The sequence below is a fragment of the Canis lupus genome, chromosome 3 (assembly GCF_048164855.1).
Source record: "Canis lupus baileyi chromosome 3, mCanLup2.hap1, whole genome shotgun sequence".
Classification (NCBI taxonomy): domain Eukaryota; kingdom Metazoa; phylum Chordata; class Mammalia; order Carnivora; family Canidae; genus Canis; species Canis lupus.
The window spans coordinates 17,079,930-17,103,333 of record NC_132840.1 but is presented as its reverse complement, the minus strand read 5'-3'; the positions used below and the strand labels follow the sequence as shown (position 1 = coordinate 17,103,333).

The following is a 23,404-nucleotide window of genomic DNA, read 5'->3' as shown; positions in this document are numbered from 1 at the left end:
GTTGAAGAAAGCTCTAACCTGGAATCAGCTATCTAGGTTTGAATCCACATCTTTTGAAAAGCCATGTGACCTTGAGAACCTCTCCAACCTCCCAGAGACTCCCTTTCCTCTCATGAAAAATGGAAAATGATAATCTCTTTGGTGAAGGATTGGGAGAGAGCTCATGAGGTAAGATCGGGAAAAGCCCCAGCACAGGCACACAGTAGGCCTTCAAAATACTAAGTTGACTTCATGTGTTCGGTATCTTAGCTTCAAATAATTAATTACCAGGAGATAGAAAATATGCCTTGCTCTAGACAATCTCCTATGAGGGGAATGAAACCAAGTCTCCCAGGTACAGCTGAGCCTTCCACTCTGACCAGTGCTACGGGTGTACTGCTAAGGTCTAATAAAAGCTTACCTTTGCCCGGTTGCTTCAGTTCTAGGAAGCTGTTCAATGTTTGACTATATTTCTCAAACTGATTTAAAAACAGTTCATCAGGTTAGTTCAGTTTGAATTATTGCTCCTTGGGAGATTTCCAAACCCTGAACTTCCTTCAGAGAGAGCTGGATCCTGTTCCACTCTTGGAATTCAGCTCCTTGCCCCTCTCTGTGACCCCTAATCACAAATATAGTGTAAATAACCTGCTGTCTCCTCACTCAAAAGAACTCCCTGGCCTCCTGCTTGCGGAACGGAGTCTCTCCTCTTAGGCTTCCCCAAGCAAAAGTCTCAGACAAGCTCGTCCATTTCCCTTCTTCACTGCTGATGTTTGGGGAGTCCACGTTAATATTATGGACATGCCTACAATATTTGTATGGTATAGAGGAAGAGGGAAAATTGGTCCCTCTATATCCTACATGGAAGAACTCTCAGCAAAACTTCTATCCACGACGGTGAAACACAGGCTGCACATGAAAGGTCAAGAGGGCGGAGATGAATTAGGAACCCATAGAAATAAATAGCTAAGAATTAACTTTGGCCAATGTGGCTCTGGCTGGGGGCTACACTGGGACAGGGGGCTGTCCACGAGTGATGGCATTCTCAATGTTCAGAGATTTTCTCTGTACAGAAGCTCTGATCCAGCTACCAAGTAAGAGAGAAAGACATAGGAAAGGAAATTGACTGGCAAGACAACCCAGAAATTTGACTTTGAATAGTTTCAGATACCACTGTCTACCCCGTAGTCCTGAATTTTTTGTCAGGTTAGATTGACCCTTCTGATTTTCCATCTACCTGTTGATGGAATCAAATACCTTCTTTGAGCTGGTCGCCATGTTGAATGTTTTATTACCATTTGATCATTTCAACAATCCTCACTGGTTGCTTTCCTTATTTGCATGCAGCGCTGTGTTTTGAAGAATCTTACATGCTGTCAATTGGTGATTCTAGCCACTTTCTTCTGACTGCTACATACAAAGTGTGCCATAACAGGCCCCACAGTGTTTTCCCTCCCCACTTCCTCAACTGTGGATCTCTTGGTTGCCCCCCCAGCCCGACATCCACGGGTCTCAACTCTACGATAAACTTCCATATTCTCTCTCCTGGGCCCAAGTGAGGATTCTGTGGGATGTTCCAAAAGTGGAATGAACTATTGATTCTAATGGACATGGATACTCAATTTAATGAGATTATTCTTTAGGATGGCTTCACTACCCTGTACTCCCAAGAGCAGGGCATGAGGAATCACGCGTTCCCACATTTCAGACCAACACTTGCCAATCTGATGGGCACAAAATTTATATCTCACTAGCTTTGGTGTGCATTTCTCTCATGACTGATGAGTTTAAACACCTCTTCATAGTGTGTGTGAGCTGTTTGGATTTCTACCTCTGTGAGTTGCCTATCATATCCTTTCCTATTGGGTTTTATAATCCTTTTCTTAACTTACAAGTGTCCCTCACATATCCTAGATTGATTCTTAGTCATTTTGGACATTGCAAATATTGTGTTCCTATTTGTTTTTTTTTTAATTTCATCTTTGCTATCCTTTATTAAAAAGAAACATTCAATTTTAGAACAATCAAAACCATCCATTTTCTCCCCTACAGTTTGTGAGTTTAGTTCTTATTTACAAAGTTTTCTCTACCTCTAAGCCACAAAAGTATTCTTCTAAGTTTTCTTCTGTTAACCTTATAATTTTGCCACTCATATTATCTCTTCTTCATCTGGAGTCCACTTTTGTATAATACAGGGATACAGATCTTATTGTTTTCCATATGGTGAGTTTCTCAATAGCATCTACCAAATAATCTAACTATTCCCCATGATTTATAAGCTGTGTTAATCATATTTCAAGTGCTCATTTATAAATAGTCCTGCTCCACTCATCAGTCTCTGTTCTTGAGCCAGTACCATACTGATTTTATTATTATGGTTTTGTAGTATGTCAATATTTTGTAGGGTTAGCCCCTCCTCCATATTTTTCTTTTTCATGGTTGACCTAGATCTCTGGGGAACTTTATTCTTCTGTATCCATTTTAACATAGTGTCTCTGTGTTTCACAACAATAAATTAAAAAAAAAAATAAATGCAGCTGAAGTTTTGACTGTTACTGCATTGGGTTTGCTTTTCATTCTTTAAACAAAGCAAGACTGGTGTTCTTCTCAGGTGCAGAACCTGAGCTGTAAAGAAGCCTTCTCCCTGTACTTCTTGAGTCAAAAATGAAGACAAAGGGTGTGGCTCTCTCTCAACCTGACCCACACAGCACTGGGGAGCCCAGGGTGGCCATAGATTTGGTTCTTGTACAGCTGTTAATGTCTGATCCTTTCTTGAATAATGACTCTGCTCAGGAAACTGTGCCTCAGGGTTCAGATTTCCCCCATTTAAGCTTGTGGCTTCTTGGCCTGGGGCCTGTTCCCTTCCCAAAATGTTTGTTAGTATAGTGGCTTTTTATGGCACTTTATGGAAAAATTAAACAGGGGGGAGGCAACTTTATTCTGCAAACCAGCCTGTCTTTAACCTTCGTTTACTGGAATTTGAGTCCTCTGCATACCTTGTTAGCAGAAAAAACTTCAAATATATTTTTTCCATCCAGGCTCAACAATTGGAATGTTCTTTACCTCTTAACTCGGGCCAGGACAAATGTGGCCCAGGCTCTGAAACACAACCAGAGTTGTGCAGCAAGCAGCCTTGCACATTTCAACTGCAGATTTATCTGCAAGTGTATCATGAGGGGCCCGGCCTGCTGAGAACTGGGGACCGTTGTCATTGCAAAGCCCATCCTGGGGGGGCAGTGTGTGTGTGTGTGTGTGTGTGTGTGTGTGGCAGGGAGGTTGGCCCACTCCTCACTTCCCCCAAACCCTGCTTTAGCTTTAAAGTCACACCCAGGAAGTGGCAGGAGAAAGCAATCTCTCAGCTTTTAGAAAAGAGATCCACAGGCTTCATGTACAGCCTGTCTCTGTTAAGCACGGGAAACCAGTCAGAGATACTGGCCATGGTACCTCCAGAGGAAGAGGGACCCAAACCAGGTCTTCCAGAAATGTCATGTTTTTCTTAGAACTGGGGCCTATATTACACACAAATTTGAGATTATCTGCAACAATTATCTAAAATTAACTGTGGTTTTCAAATGAAAAACATTTAGGGGCGGATCAGATAAGGAGGAGGCCTATTTATAATACTTGCCACAGGGGGGAAAAGAGAAAAAGCAAAAACAAGAGGGAGAGAGAATGCTGCACAAAATAATACCAAATGTACTTCAAGCACCACTAGCCATGCTGCTGACTCTTGCTCTCTGACCCTCATTAATAACAGAAAGGAACTTTTATTTTGATTGTCTGTTCACCCATGGTTTCTTGGAGAAAATTCTATTTCAGAGAGGAATGCCGGCTTTCCATCTCATTCTAGATACAAAATGAAGTGGCTATAGCGCTGAACTCTTGAGTTCGGCATATGTCAAAATGCTTGTTCATGGGGTATGAAATATTAACCAGTGGTTTCTGGCTCTGAAGTGGTTAGTCACAGGCTGGAACTACCTAGAACAGTTACTGGAATTAGGAATGAGACACAGGGAAAGATCCAGTTGAAGAAGTCCTGGAAGACACCCTTTGAAGTCTGGGGCTATGTGGAGATACAGAGGAAGTACTTGGGTGCCCCTCAGCCTCTGTGCTCTGCATTTTGAGAACACCCCAATAAAGAATATTGCTCTTATTCCCATTTTACAGGTGAGGGAATTGAGGCTCAAAGCATTTACTTAGCTAGAAAGGAAACGGGATGGGATCTGAAGCAGGCCTGAGTTCAAATTCACACTCTTGACAACCACACCAAAGGACTTGTCCACAACTGTTTTCATTTCTCTTCCGTTTGGCATGGTTCTGCTGTGTGCACAGAGTGTAGGAAGAGCTATCCCAAGGGGAAGAGAGAGGGATCCGGGCCTGTGTGTTGAGAGGAGAGATGTATTCAAAGGGGAGACTTCTTGAGGAAAGCAGGAATAAAAGTTAAGATGAAAGTGGCCATAAATTGCATATCCGCTCTGTGACAGACCCTGCAAATATTTACTGCAAGTCATCTTCAGAGCCACCATGCACGCAAGGCTGCTTTAGAGATGGAAGCTTGGAAGCCTGAATTGGAAGGGACAAGCAAGCACCGTGCTCTCCAAGAGCTGAGTGGGACTCAGTTTCCACTACACTCCTCAGGGCTGGGACATGTCAAGTGTCAGTGACCTCTTGGGACTTTGGGCTGCCTTTGCTCTGTTTGTTATGTCATCCTCACCCAGACACAGGCTGGCAAAGGACAAAGGATCCCAAACACCAAAAAATAGCCCAGTGAGAAATATTTAACCCACATACCTCCAGACTTTCTGGCATGGACCAGCTCCTTGCCCCATCTCTGTTCCTGGCCAGAAAGAAATGGCATGAAGCAAAGGACAGTTTTTATAACCCCTCTCTGCTCTAAACCATGTTTCCTGTGCACTTAGCAGGTCTTAATGGAAACCAAACAGTTCTCTCCACATCTATATTCTTAACGCCCTGAGTCAAGTGCCCACGTGGTCAAGAAAACTGCACCAACAGAAACATTTTTTAAAAATATCAGAGCACAACATGAAGTGACCATCACTAATTCAAAGAGGCAGACATATTTCTTAAAGGTTGAAAAGAGGTGAGTCTTTCACAGGATTATAGCTCAAGGCCACATTTGCAAAAGTAGAATTGCTCCCCTAGCAAGGTTTTGTTTATCCGGCCATTTAAAAAAAAAAAAAAAAAGAAGTCAAACAACTTTTACTTTCAGCTCTCAGAATAAGAACTGTTTTTCCAGCTGTGTAGTTTGAGGAGGATGTAAGAAGCTGGGTTGGTTCTCTCTTTCTCTCTCTCTCTCCCCCCCCCCCTCTGCATATATATATATATATATTATATTATATTATATCTATATAATATACATATGTGTACATGTGGGGTTTTTTTCAGAATGAGAAGAAAGTTTCTTACACAATTTCGCTTGGGCTAAACTGCCTGTAGAGCAGTTTATTTATACTGCTTTATCGCACACCTGTTTGGATATGGGCTGTTTTGTGGTATTTAAACATACCATCTCCTGCCAATTGCTTTATCTGCAGACTCTCATGCTTTTGCTGCAAATGTTTCTTATTAACTCAGGAAAAAAACACCAATTGCTCTGTGAACATTATTAGTGAGGACTAAAATAACCTGATTGTTACTTTCTGCTAACATGTCATCATTGAAGAACTATATCCCAGGAATCCATCTAAAATATGGTAAAGGCCATTTCACTGTACTCGAGGGGGGGAAGAAGGATAACAGAGACTTTTTGGATGAAATCCTTGAATAAAAATACTTTTAAAAGCCACCTGCTTATTTTGAGCTGGTATTTTAGAGAGGAAAGGAAACATTACCATTTTAGACTGCAGTGGGCTATTTTACCCACTACAGAAATTCTGGAATATGCAGATGGCAGTGTTAGAATTTGCGTGGAAGACCTAATGCCATTTATATGACTCTCTCCGAATCATTTAAAGTCTAGGCCCCTCTCTCAGTAAAATGTGGGTCTTAATAGCTAACCAGTGGTGAGAGAATTTAATTCAACCCATAGTTACAGAATCACTCTTGTGGGATAAGCCTGGTGCTAGGTCCTGGGGTGCAGAGATGAATGCAACATTGCTGGGGATCCACAGTTCATGGTCTGATACACAGTATGTCTCCATTCAGTGTTACGGAAATTTGAATATTTGTGTGTAGACTCATAAATAGCAAAATACAACCCAAACCCTAATCTGTAGAATTGAAATCTGAGTGTTTATGTAAGGCAGTTGATTTTATCCTGCTGCTAAGGAAAAGGTTGGAATACTCACTTAACAGACTGTATGAGATACCTATTGCCATATAACAAATTGCCCCTAATGTCTAGTGACTTGAAACAATAATTATCTATCATCTCAGTTTCTGTGGGTTAGGAACCCCATGTACCTTAGCTGGGTGCCTCTGCCTTGAGGTCTCTCCTGAAACTGCTTTCAAGGTATTGGCCAGAGCTATGGTCTCATCTAAAGGCTCAAATGATGGGAGAGCTTCCAAGTTCAACCCTAGCTACAGTCACCATTCAGTCCTTTGCAGATGGGTGGTTGAACTGAGGGCCTCTGTTTATTGACACATAGGCCTCTCCATAAGGTAGCATGTGAAGTGGCAGCTGACTTCCCTCAGAGGGAGTCAGAGAACAAGAGACAGCCAGCAAGACAAGAGCAGGTTATCTTTGTACCCTAACCTTGGAAGTGGCATCCAATCACTTTTGCCATCATCTCTTTATTAGATGTGAGCCAGAGGGTCCACTCATGGAGAGTGGGTAACACAAGAACATGGATATCCAGAGGCAGGGATCACTGGGGACTGTCTCAAGGGTTTCCTACCATAAAAAATGCAGATCAAACTGAGCAAAGACCTGACTAGGAGCCTAAACTGTGTCTCAGCATAATGTGGCTGGTTCTTCAGTGCCACAGCTTCGCAGCTCCATCCATGTCTGCATTAGAAACGTCTGCTATATCTACAGGGAGAATCTAGTGGTACTTAGCCATAATGACCCTCTCCTCAAACCCTTCCATGGAAGTGTCTTCAAAGAGGAGCCATCATGATACCTGGTAGCTCCTGTAGTTTCCCAAGGAGACCGTTTGGATAATACAGCCCTAAGACTTAAAGTCTGGGGGTTTTCTCTTCCTTTCTTCTTTCAGCAGGGTTTTTTTTTTTCCTTTCCTTTCCTTTCCTTTCCTTTCCTTTCCTTTCCTTTCCTTTCCTTTCCCTTTCTTTCTTTCTTTCTTTCTTTCTTTCTTTCTTTCTTTCTTTCTTTCTTTCTTTTTGGCCTTGGTTATGAAATGAGAATCATAAACAACTCTTCCCTCATGGAATTATGAGGATTTCATACCATAAGCAGTTAACACAGGTATTAATGGATCGTTTAGTGCCAGGCCCCTACACCCCAACACTTGTCTCTGCTTTCTGGAGATTCAAATGTGACAATATGATTATTAGACAAATAATCATAGGGGGAAATATGAAGATGGGCTAGATGAATCAGTCAGAACCAGCTGATTCTAATCAGAGCTGGCTATAAACCCAAATCACAGCTTTGGAAGTCCTCTGCAGTGTGAGGCAACAAACCTTCCATTGTTCGATTATGTAGAAATGGGGAGTAGGCAGTGGGAAGCAGTGTCCTGGGGAAAGCCAGGGCTGCCAGGCTTGGCTTTGGGGGCTCAGAGCAATAGCTAACCGTCAACCGTTAGAAAGCATTCCAGCATTTGAACTGGTATTGATACAGCGGTGTAGCACTGTCTACCATCAGCTCAGAGAATGGCACTATGGAAATGTGGGTAAAAATACCTGAGCTTGTTTAGAAGGCTTTGGAGAGGCTTCTCTCAGGAAGACACTGTAGGGCAGACCTGGAAGATAAGTAGAGGTTATACACGTAAAGGAGGAAAGGAAAAAATTTCATGCCAAGGGAACAGTGTGTACAAAGACTCAGACTCTAGAAGGTTCCTCTATTCAGAGATCTAAGGAGGGAATGGTGACTCTAAAAGCAGAGAGAATGAAGGCGAGACTAGGGTCACTCTGAGACATGTGAAGGATTTGTATTTTGACTTGATAGGTTCAAAAGGAAGCATGGAAGGTATGGAAGTAAAAGTGTGATATTGTCATATGTGCATTCTAAAAGATCATTCTGGCTAGAGATCCTAGTACAACCTAAGCAGAAGCATCGTGACCATTTTTCTCCTTATTTTTTTCCATTGTCATTGCAAATAGTTAACACACAAGTTCTGGCTGCCTGCCCTGTTGGGGAACACAACAGACACACTCAAAATAACAGAAGTGCACATGCTGAGAAGTGGTCAAAGAATGTTTGGGCAGGGTTGTTGGGGGATCAAGGAGGAGAGGAGTGAGCCTCCTCGGAGATCCAGGGAAGGCTTCTCAGAGGCGATGGCACAGGAGTCAGTAGGAACCTGCCAAATGGGAAGAAGGTCCAAGGGATTCCAGGCAGAGAGAAGGCTGTGGGAAAGAGAAGGGAAGCCACATGGACATCTACCTGTGACTGGGGGAGTTGTGAACAGGGACACATGGAAAATCTAGGAGAAGATGCCACAGCTGTAGGTGGAGCCCAGCTGACCCTGCCATCCCATCAGAGCCACAGGGTGGCAAGGGGGCAGGGCCGGGAGGAGGCTGCCCTTCCCTCCCACGCTGTCAGGGTCTCCATTGGGAGCCTTGGAGGGCAGCGCCTGCAGGGAGGGGTGAGCAGGGCAAGTCCTGGCCCTGTTCAGTGACTCACCCCTGGCCCTGGGAACTCCAGGCTGTGCCGAGAAGCCCAGAGCTGCTCCCAGAACTGCTGGGAAGTGAACCAGGCGAGGGCCTCCCACCCTCCCTTCCCTACACTGAGCCCCACACAGGCAGCAGGCCCACCCTGCTGGGGCTGTCAGATGCCATCTGATGGAAGACAAAGTAAGGAGGCATTCCAGTTGAACTGACAGAGAGCTGAGAGGTCAACCGGTACAAAATGGGGACTCCGTTCTAGTGAAGGGAGGGACTTGCCAGGGCCACACAGGGAGACAGGAGCAGAGCTCAAAATCAGACCCAGACCTCCCGATGTGTATCCCAGTGAGTGTCTCATGGACAGTCTCCTTCTGTTAAATGAGAATAGAAACCAACTTCCTCAAGGAAATATTCAGACTTCATGTTCTTTTGGTTGACCTCTTCTGAGGTAAGCAAACTGGCTCACAGACCAAACCCAGCCATGCCCATTTATGTACCATCCATGGCTGCTTTCATGTTGTAGTGCCCAGTGGAGTCACTTAAACAGAGACTATATGGTCCTTTAAAGAAAAAAAAAAATCTGTTGACCCTGGCCTAGCCCACTGCAGCTCCAATTTCAGCATGCCTGAGAATCTGCTAGGGAATGTATATGAAATAGTTGGTCCATTTGGGATGGGACCTGGGAATCTAAAGGTTAGCAAGAGTCCCAGAGTTCTTGATGCAGGTGGCCCAAGACCACACTTTGAGAGACTTTGATTCACCTCCAGCTCATGGAAGACAAGGCTAACTCCATGGGCTACACTGACTGGGGACAGGGAAAGCAGGCCTGTTTCTGGGCCTCTGCTGGGCAGGGCCTGCAGGCTTCTACACACGTCATTATGACCTAGGGCTCCACCAGATGTCACAGTGCAAGTCCCAGGAGGCCTCTGTAGGATTTCTCCCTGGCATATCAAAGGGATAGTACAGTGGCCACAGAAGCAATGGCTCTCTCTTTTTAGCCATGCACCTAATAGGTCAGGGGATATAAAAATTAATGGAGTCATTTATCTCCTGAGCCTCAGTGTTCTCATCTGTAAAATGAGCCACTAGATCTCTGTATCTGCACAGATACTTTTCTGCTCTATGGTTGCTGATTAGCGTAACAATTATACACTAACACCAACATCCCTAAAATCTCTTGGATGTTGGCATAACACCACAAAAGCAATAAAGTGGTCTGACATCTGCTTCCTAAGTACCAGTCCTCATAGCCAACAAAGTTCTCAAACAGAGACAAGAGGAAGCAGTAGACTGAACATTGTGTAGATAAACCCGGGAATCCTCCCCTACCAGCAAGCATTTACAAATATTATCAACCAATGTACAGTAGTTGTATTTATGGAGAATCTATTATGCTCCAGGCTGCCTGTTAGGCCCTGAGAGTACAAAGTACCTTAGAGGACCTGCTTTTGAAGAACCCACACCTACTGCTGAGCCATGGGTCTTTGGCACTTACCATAGTCACTGCTTTAATTTAGTTCAGTGTTTATAGGAAAAGAGAGGGATATTAATGCTTCATGTTAATTCAAACCACATGGATATGGTTCAGTGCTATTTGTATTAGGTTAAAAACTCAAAATAAGGGTAGCCCGGGTGGCTCAGCGGTTTAGAGCCGCCTTCAGCCCAGGGCATGATCCCGGAGACCTGGGATCGAGTCCCACATCAGGCTCCATGCATGGAACCTGTCTCTCCCTCTGCCTGTGTCTCTGCCTCTTTCTCTCTCTCTCTCTCTCTCTCTCTCTGTGTGTGTGTGTGTGTGTCTCTCATGATTAAATGAATAAAATCTTAAAAAAAAAACCTCAAAATAAATATCCAACAACAGAGGACTGGTGTTAAAATAAATAAAAAGCTCTTAAACAATAAAACAATACACAACATCAAATATTCTGTCTACATAATCAAACCACAATGAGATAGCACCTCACAGCTGTCATATTGGCTAATATCAAAGAGACAAGAAATAACAAGGGTTGGAGAGGGTGTGCAGAAAAGAGGGACTTTTGTGTGTGCACTGTTGGTGGGAATGCAAAATGATTCAGCCACTATGGAAAACGCTATGGAGTTTCCTTAAAAACTTCAAACTAGAGCTACCCTATGATCCAGCAATTCTACTTTTGGGTACTTATCCAAAGAAAACAAAAACACTGACTCAGGAAAACCCTGCACCCCTATGTTCATTGTAGCATTATTTAAAATAGCCTAGGTATGGAAGCAACCCAAGCAATCCATTTATCCAGATGAATAGATAAAGAAGACATCACACACACACACACACACACACACACACACACACACATATATATATCGCACACACAATGAAATACCACTCAGCCATAAAAAAGAACAAAATCAGGGTACCCAGGTGGCTCAGTTGGCTGAGCGTCCAACTGTTGGTTTCTGCTCAGGTCATGATCTCAGGGTCATGGGATTGGGCTCCATCTACTTGTCCCTCTTCCCTTGCTCCTCCCCCTGCTCATGCTCTCCCTCTCTCTCTTTCTCTCTCATAAATAAATAAATAAATAAATAAATAAATAAATAAATAAATAATAAAATCTTTTTTTTTAAAAGAAAAAGCAGAAGAAAATATTGTCATTTGCAGCAACATGAATGGACCTGGATGGTATCACACTAAGAGAAATAAGTCAGAGGAAGATAAATACTGTATCTTACATGTAGAATCTAAAAAAACAAATGAGCAAACAAAACAAGACAGAAACAGACTTATAGATACAGAGAACAATCTAATCTGGCAGTTGCCAAAAGGGAGGGGTGTGGGGGGTTGTGTGGAATGGGGAAGGAGATTAAAAGGTACAAACCTCCAGCTATAAAATAAGTAAGACATAGGGATGCAAGGTACAGCATAGGGAATACAGTTAATAATATTGTCACAACTTTGTATGGTGACAGATGGTAGCGAGATTTACCATGGTGATCACTTCATCATGTATATAAATGTTGAATCACTATGTTGTACACCTGAAACTAATATAATATAATATGTCAAAGACACATCAATTAAAAAAAATATGTACCGACAGCAGGATTTCTCAGCATTAACGCTTCATCAACACTAGAAATTGAGTACTTTTTTGTTGGGGGAAACTGCCCTGTTCATTGTAGGATTTTTAAGACCAACTGCCCCCAGCCTCACCCAATTAAGACAACTAAATTAAGACTAAAAATGTCTCTAGACATTGCCTGGGGGACCTAACTGCGCCCTCCCCACAATGAGAAGTATTGGTTCACAACGAATTTTCAATAATCTTAGAAATTACATATGCTATAATAGGCAAGAAAAGTAAAAAATCGAACAGATAGTATGATCTTACCTGTGCAAAACAACAGCAGAAGGAGAAGAGAAAGGAGAAAAAAGAAGGATGGGAAGAAGGAAGGAAATAGAGAAATATAAAGAAAATAGCCCACAAGTTTAAATCAGCTGCTTCTGAATGGTGAGATTATAATCATTTCAATTTTGCTATAATGTCCTGCATTTTCCACAATGACTGAATATTACTTCAATAACCAGGGAACGCATGTGGGGAGAATAACTTAAAACACTCTCAGAAATCGCACAAGAATAAATATGGTTTCCGATTTATTTAGGTGGCTGTTTTGGACAAAGCACATTTTCTTGGACTTCATATTTCTGAAAATTGCCTCTGCTTTCAGATTCATCCTGGCCACATAGACGTGAGCCACATTTCTGGGCTGCCCAGTCTGTGGCTGGCCTCCAGGATGTCTTAGCAGTTCAGCTCAAGGGGGATTTTCCCCAACTCTCAACAAACAGTTGGTTCAGATGGAGTCACATTAAGATTGATACCAACTTTTGCTGACTCATCTCCACAGGCATATCATACAAGCCCTCAGATCTTTCTAGAACTGGCCCCAACCATTGCCGAGAGGCTTCAGGGAAGGTCACATGGGACCTTAAATGTCTTCCTTGGGAACTCTTTGTGACTGTCCAAATGCCACTGGAAGGTGGCATTTCACCCATGGCACTGCTGCCTCTGTGTAGCCTGACATCTGTGCCAGTGCCAGCTTTGCTAGCTTCCCCCTGCAGGTGAGATGCCATGTGCCTCACACCCAGAAGCTCCCATGCTTAACCACCTACGCAAGCAGGTGGAAAAAGCTCCTTCTGCTTCTGATTGTATCATCTCTATCCATAGCACTCAAGCTCCAGGTCAGAGGTTGACAAACTTTTATAGGAAAGGGCCAGACAATATATCCTTTCGTCTCCGTGGTCCATACCCATCAGCTCTGCCACTGTGGCAAGAAAATAGGCAGAGGCATTATGCAAACAGGTGGGTGTGGTTGTGCTCCAATAAAACTTTATTTATAGTCCCTGAACTCTGAATTTCATAGAATCTTCAAGTACCATAAAATAGTTTTCTTTAAAACTTGTTTTCCAACCATGTACAAAAGCAAGTCATGGGCCACACAAAGTGTTTAGGTGGTAGGTGTCAGGCTGGATTTGTCAACCCCTACTGTAGTACAAGGGAAAAGTCCAGAAAGAAGACTTGGAGAGATTGTGGACTGAGCTCAGTGGGAAGACTGGAATGAGAACACAGCATGACCCACCTGACTCAGGGTCTTATAAGGCTGCAGTCAAGGAGTTGGCTGGGCTTTATTCTCATCTGGAGGCTAAAATGGGAAAACATATACTTCCTAGCTTATTCAGAGTATTGGCAGGATTGACTTCCCGTGACTATATGACTGAAGGTTCTAGACTTTTGGTGCTATTGGCTGGAGGTCACCCTGAGGGCCTAGAGTCAGCCCACAGTTCCTTGCCATGAAAACATCTCCACCTGGCTATGGCCACCTCTTTCATCAAACTCACAAGAAAAGTCTCAGGAAAAGCCTACTCTCTTGAAAGGGCCTCACCTGTTTAAGCTGGGCCCAGAAGGCAAGATGATCTCCTATAAATTAACTCAAAATCAACTGACTTGGGACCTTAATTACATTTGCAAAATCCCTTCACCTTTGCCATATTCAATTGGCCAGAGGCAAGGCAAGTCTTCAACCCCCTCAAGAGGAGTGAACCATATAGGATGTGAACACAGGGGCAGGAATTGTGGGGGCCACCCTAGGGTCTGCTCATAGGAGGGGGAGCTTTCTCATTGAAAGAAATATCTCACTGAAACCTGATAGAGGAATACTACTCAGTTAGGTGAAGCCTACAGGGAAAAGAATTCTAGGAAGAAGGAACAGCATATTCCCTAGCCCCGAGGAGGGATGGCAATTTTATGAAGCTGAAAATACTCAGTTTGGTGGAACAGTAGTTATCATTCCTGGCTATGCATCACCCAGAGAACTCAAAAGGGTAGTTGTTTTCCAAGAGCCATTCCAAACCAATATAATTCCAAAATATGCTTAGGGCTGGGCACACATTTTTTTGTCTGTTTTCCCTAAAGTTTCTCAAGTTATCTCCAGGTAGGACTGGAGTTAGAGATGCCCACATGCTGGAATCAGACAAATGAGCAGTACCCATTTTAGCTCAAATCAAAAGCTGTTCAGTTAAGGGAGGCAAAGGAACAGCTCATTACTGTTTTCAAAATGTGAACATCATTTAAGTATTCATTTTAGATCAAATCCATGTTCTATGAAAAGTAGTGTGTCCTTCAACCCACTGAGTTAGATTTTAATTAGAGTCACACAGCACCAGATTTGGCCAAAACTGATCAAAATGCTGTTCGTTTTGGCCATCTCTCTTTTAAAAAATATCTGATCGCATATTACTCAGGTTTTATTTAAGTCTGCATTTGACCCAAGAAGCTGTGTTGGAGACAGAGGATTTTAAAGCACCTTAAAAATAAGGCTTTGATTTCTAAACAATTAGCATGTATCACACTCTGGCCACGTGTCAATTGCTCCATCAGGCATCATTGTGTAAAATACTGTATGTAACACAGCCAAGAGCAGAGCAAGAGCACAGATAAAGGGAAGCTCAGAAGGCAATTGGCCCCAGACGAGGTTCCAGATGGGACAGAATAGAAGCCTAGGACATGGATGAGGTTGACTTCTTTCAAAACTGCTCCTTTTCTCATGACCGTTGTGGACTTGGGGGATTTACTCACTTCCTAGAAGCAAAAAAAAAAAAAAAAAAAAAAAAAACTCAGTTTATTAAAGGGGCCATACTAGTACCAACCTTCTGGGATGGCTGGAGGACTAAAGGAAGAGGGAAGTTCTGTTTGTTTCTTGATCTCCACCAGGTAGTGATGGATGGATTTGGAATTCCAAGCCTGATATCCCAACTCCAAGTCCAGTGGACTCTGTATGGAGTTAAAGGCCCTTTTAGCAATTCACTAGAAGATTCTTGCCTTGGAATATGGGAGAGGATTACTCAAGTACCTTCAGGAGTGGAAATATGTTTAATTTTTCATCTTTAGATGTTCTATTTAGAAATCAAGCAATCTCACAGATGTAAGGTGAAGAACTGATTAGATCTCTACCCCCACCCCCAGCCTGGGAGGAACCACACTTCTCTGAGACTCAGTTTCTTCAGTGAACTAAAGATAACGATCCTTCCTTCTCTATGTTGTTGCACGATGTCCCTACAGTGCCATGTCTGCACAGCTCTGACCTAGCACACTGGCTGGCTCTTTATCATCACTCAATGAAGAGTCTCTATTATTACAAGGACCAAAAAAGGAAGAGTAGATGGAGAAAATTGGTGCAGATTTCCCCTAAATTATTCACTGAGCAGTTATATCCAACAGTCCTTACACCAATGACTATTTGGATCCTCCTTCCTCAGCATCCTCTAACTGACATGAAGTAATATGACATGTAGGGTGACCCCACGCTGCATAAATGACAGAAGCTCTCTCCACAGTTCATGTCCTCCTCCTATCCTATGCATTCACTCAAACCTGGAGCACATTCTGAGGTTCTAAATCACCAGCCATGGACAAGGACAGCCAAGCTTGTCCTCCTTGGCCCCCTGCCCACCCCCAAAGATTCACACTCCTACAGTTCAAGAGGCTCAGGGCCTCCCACCATCACATGGGCTGAGTGTGTGAGTGTGAATTCCTCCTTTTGACTGCAGTGCTATACCGGCAAACTTACCTTTTAGAAAAGCAAAAAAGAAGGCCCCTTAACTCCTAAGAACCATTTCTGAAAGCACGTCCGCTGCTCTAAGAGCAATGGAAACGAGTTCTGAAACTGTAGCCACTGCCACAAGAAGGTGCCCGCGTGGACTCCCCCCAGCATCCAGGTGTCTCAGAATGACTTCTGTTCTTTCATGACAAGATAGGGCATGCATCTCTCATTTTGTAATTTCCCATGTCATCATGCCAGCAAAAAGCCTGAAAATCTAAACTCTAAAGGAAACGTGAAGGCACACAGAAGTTGAACCAGTGTTAGTGCTAAAGGATCTCTCTGGCTCCTTGTAAATACGTGTGGTATATAGGTGGAGCTGAAAAAAAAAAAAAAGTAAAATATAGAAAATGCAAGCTATGTACGATGGGATTTTTTTAAGTCTGTTAGGATTCCAGGAAAAATGTAGTTTCACAGTTAGATTTCTATTTTTGTAAGGAAAATGAAGGAAACGTCTTATTTGTTTCTTCTTAGGACAGAAATGATTGCAAGCAAGATATAGGAGAAACTGAAAACTTGTTTTCCTTAGTATGCCAAGTCTAGGCAGGAAAGGAGAAAAAAATAGAAAGAGAGAGAGGAGGGAAGGAAAGAAAGAAAGAAAGAAAGAAAGAAAGAAAGAAAGAGAGAAAGAGAGAGAGAGAAAGAAAGAAAAGGAAGGAAGGAAGGAAGGAAAGAAGGAAGGGGGGAAGGAAGGAAGGGGAGGAAGAAAGAGGCTGATTTCTCTGTCAGTTACAGGACACCAATATCCAGGACCCACAATACTTCTTGGGGCCCACAGAAAGATTTTAATTTCTTTAAAAGAAGAAAAAAGTGAATATAATTATCATGAGCATATAATATTGAATCCTGCCTGGATGATATTCATCTTTACATCAATGCAGTCATAAAATCGAATATTTAGATTATCTTTTTACGGAGGACAGCACCTGTGAAGGTGAACATGCACAAGGCCTAGGATGGAGGAGAGGGGTGGTGGGGAGGGCATGGAGAGGAGGAAGGGGGGGGGGAGGAGGAGGAGGGACAAAGAAATGGAGACAGAGGTATAAAGATACAATTGTGAGCCTTGTGGGTGGTGATAGCAGTTGATAAAGATTCTTCCAGAGGTAGCTTCTCCCTGCATTATCTAGCTAGACATCCTGGCTTGTGACTTCAGTGCAATTACTACAAGTTGTAGTTTAACATTCTTGCGATCATTAATGAGCTAGAAAAAGATTTACAAAGGCAATAAGTTACTTTGTATTGCCCCATGTTCCCTCCTCTGTCTCTGCTATAGCACATGTGTGGCTTTAGATTACTTAAATCCTTTCAAGTCCTGGTTATCATTATTAAACTTTAGGAAGACTGAAGACAAAGACCAAATCTTCACCCTCAAGGGATGGGCTTCCTTTCTCGAACAGTGTAACTGCTGGGTCTCATTCTTGGGAGCCAAGGAACCCAGGAAAGCCTGATATTCCTGGGCATCCTGCATCCTTTCAAACTTTGGTTTTCATTTTCAGGATCCTGTATCCAGCTGACTGGGTGCCATTCTGGCTTCCACACATCATGGGGGACTCAAGGAGCTGCATTTCCACCACATAGTTTTTTTGAAGCTGACGTCTCTGGGGTCCCTAAGGCCCTGCCCCGAGATAAGAGCAAACAGCTCTGTCAATGATGAACTAACCTTCTATAGATGAATCTGGTAAAGCAAAATTTACAACGAAGTTCTGAGTTTGCCTAAGAAAATAGCACAGTAACATGAAATCCAGCTCAACTATTTAGTGGGTGACTATTGAAGCAAGTCAATCAAGTTCTCTGTTTAAAAATGTGACAGGCAATATCTTCTTTGCAAGGTTGTTGTCAGGATTAAAATTAAATCGTGTATCTGAAATACTTAGCACATGCTTGACAAGTATAGGTGTTAATCAAAAGATGGCTTTTAGGGGCACCTGGATGGCTCAGCAGGAAGAGCATATGACTTTTGATTGCAGGGTTGTGAGTTCAAGCCCCATGTTGGGTGTAGATAATACTTAAAATTTTTTTATTTTAAAAAATGGCTTTTGTCAACACTAATGTTACTTAACTTTCAGTTCTTCTCCCAGTACTAAGGAGATGATACCTATTATACAAAATTTAAAGTATCAAAAAGTTGCTAGATTTAAGCCCACCCATCAACAGTAGCCCAAGCTTATCCACCAACACTACCTCATTACAAAATGTATTATCAAATGCATGTTATTTACAATGGCAACTAAATAATAAATACAAAAAAATCTAACAAAAATATACATAACTCCATGATTAAAAAAATAGAAAATGTTATCTTAAGTCATAAAAGAAAATCTCAGTATATGAAGATATAGATCATGGTCATGATGAGTATATTATAAACTGGCATTTTTTCCAAATTAACCTATACTTAAATTCAAAGTAATTGCAGTCAAAACCATAACAAGGAACTTGAGAAGATAACACCAAAATTTCATACGGGAAATGAAAGAGAAAAGAAGAGTCAAGACATTTTGAATAAATAGAACAAAATAAGAGACTTATCAGGCATAAAGTTTTATTATAAATCCATAGCAATTGTGGCAGCGTTATACAGAGAGAAAAATAAACCAAAAGAAAGCTCCAAAACAGAGCCAAGCATTTATAGAAACTTGACATAGAATATAATGGGCACAGAAATCGGTTGGGGGGACTGGGTACATAAGAGTCCTCGGGGCACCTGAGTGGTCCGGTCAGTTAAATGTCTTTTGATTTCAGCTCAGGTCATGGTCTCAGGATCTTGAGATTGAGCCCCAGGTGGTATCTACGCTCAGCAGGGAGTCTCCTTGAGATTCTCTCTCTCCCTCTCCCTCCGCCCCTCCCTGCACGTGCATGCTTGCTCTCACTGGCTCTCTCTCTCTTTCTCTAAAATAAATAAACAAATATTTTTTTTAAAGTGCATGTATCAAAATTAATTAATCTCCCAAACATACTCTGAAATGAAAAAAGAAAGTTGCAGTAGGTTATTGGTTACATAAAGCCTAAAATATAACACTGTTACATTGTTTATGGGCATTTATATATTTAGTAAAAGTTTAAAACCATGAGGTAGAAGGATAGCCATGGAAATCAGGATAATTAGTTATTTCTGGCAAGAGAGGGATGAAATGGAGTAGGCACGGTGGATTTTAACTGTGTCTGTAAGAATACATAATTTAGGGAAAAAATTAAAAGTGAATATGGCCGAATAAAATGTTGAGATATCTCAAAGTTGAGTGATGACTCCACTGGCTAAGTTACATCAGTCTCTGTATGTATATCTGAAATATTTCATAAGATGGTAAATATGTGATTTTCAAGCATATGACCAATGTTTATTACAATTGTAATTAAAGGAATAAAATCCAATTATTCACAAATACATCAAGGGGGAGACATACTGTTAGAAAAATCAAGGTCCGGGAAAGGAAAAATTTCCCAAGGAGGGAACCACTAAATTAAAACGTAGTTTTTCTTCTTAATTGACTGATGCCTTCTGGGATTTTCTCCTACTACATTGCAAGCTATCTGCACCAAGTATAGTGGACTGGGGAAACCCAGACTCACAAATATTACCTCTTCCCCAAGGATCTAGTTCCTTGCACCCAGGGGGCGGTGCCTGTGAAGAGCTATCACAGAACCTCTGGGACTTTTCACCCATCCTTGCTACCAATAAACACAAAACAAAACCACTGGGACTTGGGTAATCCTAAAGAAGACAGCCCTCACTGTGCCATAAAGCAGTGTGATTTACACTTGCTAAAGGTGATTTGGCTCTGAACTTCCACGAGGCCAAAACAAGGAAGAAACAAGATCAGTCTCAAGCTTTGTAATATCCAAAAAGCAAAATCAAAAAGGTTTTCAGAGGAAGCACAACAATTTCAGGAGACTGAGGTCTGAAAGATAATTTTCCCTCATTATCATAAAAATTAAAAATGAGAACTAAACCCATTTACCCACCCACACAGTGAACACTGAAAAAGGAAACTGCATTGTCATGACATCATTATTCCGTTCCTTTCATTAGTGTCTTCGCTATTCAAAGAGACACGTGCCGTGCAATGATTCTTCATTGTACAAATTTCCCCAAAGACCCACAGGGGAAAGAAAGCATCAATAGACAGGTGGTGACCGAAGGGTCTCTGAATCCTGTGTACCCTCCAAGCCTAAACTGTTGTGTGTGATCCGTCAAGTCCCCACATTTAAGGGACTACCGTAAACCAAACTTCCAATTCTCAATAAATTCTGATCTTGCCTCCTCTTCTCTGAGGTACTGCCGAAGCTCTGTCAGGGTGGTGTTCTCCCTTACGGTGGCAAGCAATAAACTCAGTTTTGCTTATCAACAAGTTGTATGGAGATATCCAGGGCGCTGGCAACAGACAATCATTTAAATTAAAGACAAAAAAAACCCAAAACAAAACATCTGCCAGAGACTGAATACCCGTCTTCCTTTTCTAGGACCACTAGAAAGTCTTGCGAACCCCAAGGAGCCCATCACCTTGGCATGCAGACCTCCAAGGTTCATTACTTCTGCCTGCCTGCCAGCCCTGCAGCTTGCAGCTCTTGCTCAGTTGGGTTCCTGCGAGCTCACTGGAGGCCTACAGAATGGTCTGGGCATGTTTGTGACTCTGTGTTTTCTGGGCGTTCTTGCTGGCAATAATCAGGGTAATTATAGACTGTTCCCTCATTTTCCCAACTCTTGGGAGCTCTTTAGCACCGGAGAAAGATAAATTCAGAAAGACTTCCACCCAGGCTTCCCCTGGTGGGAAGCTGGAGAAGGCTTCCAGCATGGTTTCTTGGCATGTCTCTCAGAGGAGGAGGAAGAGGTGGAGAAGAGGAGTAGGAAGGAGAGGAGGGAAACAAATGGGAAGAGATGGATTGCCCTGTCGGAGAAGCATAGGAAGTGCTACTTTTAAGTAAATCTGGACATTTGTTTTATTTATTTTTATTTTTTTTAAAGATTTTATTTATTTATTCATGAGAGACAGCAAGAGAGACAGACAGGCAGAGGGAGGAGAAGCAGGCTCCATGCAAGGAGCCCAATGCAGGACTCGATCCTGGGAATCCAGGATTAAGCCCTGAGCCAAAGGCAAATGCTCAACTGCTGAGCCATCCAGGCATCCCTGGACATTTTTTTTTATTTTTTATTTTTTATGATTGCAGTATCTCTGATCTGTTCTGTACTGTTGCTCTGACCCTGGCCATACCTTGGGATTACTTGACAGGAATTGGGGTGGGAGTGAGGAGTGGGGAAAGCAGAGCATTAAAAATACAGATGCCAAAGCCTTACCCCAAGAGTTCCTGATTTCATTGGTCTGGATTTTATTCTACCATTACATTGGTAGGCACTCACTGGTTATTAATATTTTAGATTCTTCAGGTGACTCTAATGTGTAGCTATGACAAACCTCATTACTTTATTGTGTGGTTGTGCTTTGAGATCTATAAAACCTTTTTCCATGTATATTCAACTATATTTATCTGCTTCTATTACACTTCATAGGACTGAAACATTTTTCAGTAGAAAACACATTTGGAACTTGGGATTTTTCTGTCACAGATTTTTTTCCTTCAAGTGGAAAGAGGACACAGTATGGGTGCTGACATCCAATACTAAGAAATGAGTGTCTTTTTCAGCTTCAAATTATATTAATATCCACCATCGGCAGTCAGTGAATTCTAAAAATTTTGCATTTATTATTTCACTTAATCATTGAAACATCTCTAAATTCTTGGTACTGCTATTACTCCCCTTTTGCAGATAAGAAAACTGAGGCTCAGACAGAAACAGTGACATGCCCAATGTCATACAGGTAGTAACCATCAGAATCTGGGTTTGAATCAGATCTGAGGGCCTTAATGCCTGAGTTCTACAACCAGTATGCTCTTCTGTCTCTATTAGAAAAGATATGATCCATACTCCCACCAAATTCTTGGTTCTAGAATCCTAGAATTCCTCTAGTTCTCCATGAAGGGCAGAGTCTGAGATATTTTTCCTGTCTCTGAAATGAGTTCCACAAAACAGCTATTCTGCACTGTATTCCATAGGTCTGTGGGGCTTGATTAGCCAATATCCCTTTTTGACCCACTTCCCTTTCTACCACTTCACCCAAAGTAGAGAAGATGGCCATTGTGCTCCAAGCTCCTGGAGGCCCCACGAAGGAGGCAGCATGGGGCCACAGAGTCCGGGGACCATTTGGCAGTCTGGGCCACGTGGTCGTGGGCCAAGCCTTGCACAGGCCATGTGCAGAGTGATTTGCAATCAGTCGCGAGTGATTACACATTGTTTCTCATCGATAGGCAGGAGGGAGCCCTGACGGGATAATGAGATGCAGCTGATGGAAAATCACAGCTGACTGTCAACAACTAGTGGGGTTTTGCCCAGCCCTCCAGTGCTACAATCAAATCCTCCCCACTGCAAAGGCCAGGAGCAAATCTGAAGAATTTTAATACTGAGCCACCTCACAGTGCCAAAGGAAATTGACTGGAGGGCCTATCAGTTAAGTATTGGATAACTGGGATAGGACACAGGGACTGCCCCCTGGACAAGCCCCAAACTCTCCCAGACTGGGGCTCCAAATAACCTTCCCAAAAGGAGTGTGCAGGTCCCAGACAAGCAGCCGGGGACAAGCACTGGAAACCGGGCCAACAGAGCATAGGGTCCCTTTATTTTCTCAGGCTCTCAAGAAAACCAGTTTCTTTGATTCTGCGCATTACCTGTGCAGGGCTAGGGAGTGAGGCTGAGTGTTTTCCTCACTGTGCTCAATGAGAATCTGTTTAAACTATCTTTCCATGGATCAGTTCACTAAGGGCCAACTTGAGCCCTGTTTACCCTTCTGTTGTCAAGGAAAAACAGCTGTTTACTTAAATTGAGGTCTCCTTCTTCCATGACGGTCATTACCACCTCCCTAGTAAGAGATAATGGGCTTGAATTTCCCAACTAGATGGGAGCTGCTCAAGTCTGGACTCTCCTGGTAAAGGCCGTCTGTAACCCAGAGTGGCCTTCCTGACGAAGGTACTACCCGACTTAATCTTCATGCTTAATTACCCTTCCCAATGGATGTGCAATGAGGTCCCTAATAAATGAACTTGTTAAGCGCGCAGCTGTGGTTCCAGATCTTTAACCCAGTTTCCTCACATAGCGTTTCCATCTACCGCCTTTAGACTGCATTGCCCCTGAACAACTTGTTGGAATCATTTATAATAAACCAGATAGAACTTGTCCAATCAATGTGTGACCAGTGAGTACCCAAAAGAAAAATAAAGTGCAAACAGTTGCGATGGGTCAAAACTCTAGTTAAACAGTTTTTTTTTTTTAATTTGTTTTGCTAACAACTTATACTATTAGAGTTTAAACTTTTTATTTTGGGAAAATGGTAGGTTCACAGGCAGTCGCAAGAAATAATGCAGACATCTCATGTAGACTCTATTCCACTTCCCCCAGTAATAACGTCTTGCAAAATTGTAGTAGAGCATCACAGCCAGGATGTTGATGTGGATACCGTCCACTCATTCTCAGACATCCCTGGTTTTATGCTTCAGTTCTAAT

General features: G+C 42.5%; 2 long non-coding RNA genes across 19 annotated transcripts in view; one reads left to right on the top strand and one right to left on the bottom strand.

Moving 5' to 3' along the window:
• The window catches only part of LOC140629816 (uncharacterized), a 64,162-nt gene extending 59,346 nt beyond the window's left edge, over positions 1–4,816 (bottom strand). Inside the window, exon 1 of one of the 2 annotated variants that reach the window (XR_012027643.1) lies at positions 4,768–4,816. This is a non-coding gene — a long non-coding RNA (uncharacterized lncRNA). Of the gene's footprint in view, positions 1–400; positions 446–4,767 lie in introns of those variants that run through there. The other variant, XR_012027649.1, reaches the window with a different exon arrangement.
• Positions 1–23,404, top strand: part of LOC140629701 (uncharacterized) — an 802,104-nt gene that overhangs the window by 684,257 nt on the left and 94,443 nt on the right. The gene's annotated exons all lie outside the window — the stretch shown is intronic.